Genomic DNA, 1214 nt, shown 5'->3' with positions numbered 1-1214 from the left:
AAATAGATTAAAGAAAGAAAGAAAGAAAGAAAGAAAGAAAGAAAGAAAGAAAGAAAGAAAGAAAGAAAGAAACCTGTTTTTATAAGTATTCTCTGCCATTTTTGCGACATGGTTTTATGTAGCCGGGGCTGGACTACCATGTCTGGTATGATGGTTTGACTGACATGTGTCCCATAGCCTTGGGTACCACCTGAGAGGCGCAAGAGGTACAGCCTTGCTGGAGAAGATGCATCTGGTGGGGCCAAACTTTGAGAGGTTAAAGCCATTTCTAGTTTACCCTCTTTGCATCCTGCTTGTAGTTGACCTGTGAGCTCTCAGCGGCTGCCTCTCTGCTGCCGTATGTCCTGGCATGATAGGCTCTTAGCCCTGTGGAGCCATAAGCCCAAATAAACCCTTCCTTTTATGAGTTTCCTTGGTTGTGGTGTTTTATCACAGCCACAGAGCATATCTGACGTTGCAGAGTAATCCTTTTGTTCATGGAGAAGATTGCCACTTGGATTGGTTTCATAAAAAGCCGAATGGCCCATAGCTAGGCAGGATTTGGGGGGCAGAGAGAACTCTGAGAAGAAGCCAGACACACCAGGAGATGCAGAGCAAGCAGGATGAACAGTTCAGAGATGAGGCAGACAGAAAATTAACAGAAATGGGTTAATTTAAGTTGTAAGAGCGAGTTGGAAACAGATCTAAGCTATCGACATTCACAATTATTCTTTTTTTTTTAATATTTATTTATTATGTATACAATATTCTGTCTGCAGGCCAGAAGAGGGCACCAGACCTCATTACAGATGGCTGTGAGCCACCATGTGGTTGCTGGGACTTGAACTCAGGACCTTTGGAAGAACAGGCAATGCTCTTAACCACTGAGCCATCTCTCCAGCCCGACATGCACAATTAATAAGAAACCTCTGTGTCATTATTGGGGAAGCCATGGTCCCTACAAAAAAAGTCTGACTTCAAATGGCACCCAATGTTGGGCATGTATTTCCACATAAGACATGAGAAAACTTGGCCAGGAGAGATGGCTCAGGGGTTAAAAGTGTTGGCTGCTCTACCAAAGGTCCTGAGTTCAATTCCCAGCACCCACATGGTGGCTCACAACCATCTCTAGTGGGATACAATGTTCTCTGTCCTCCAGGTGCACATGTAAATAGAACACCAAATACATAACATAAACAATTTTTTTTTTTGGATTTTCGAGACAGGGTTTCTCT

Source organism: Microtus ochrogaster, chromosome 7 (assembly GCF_000317375.1).
Source record: "Microtus ochrogaster isolate Prairie Vole_2 chromosome 7, MicOch1.0, whole genome shotgun sequence".
Classification (NCBI taxonomy): Eukaryota; Metazoa; Chordata; class Mammalia; order Rodentia; family Cricetidae; genus Microtus; species Microtus ochrogaster.
This window is presented reverse-complemented; position numbering follows the sequence as displayed.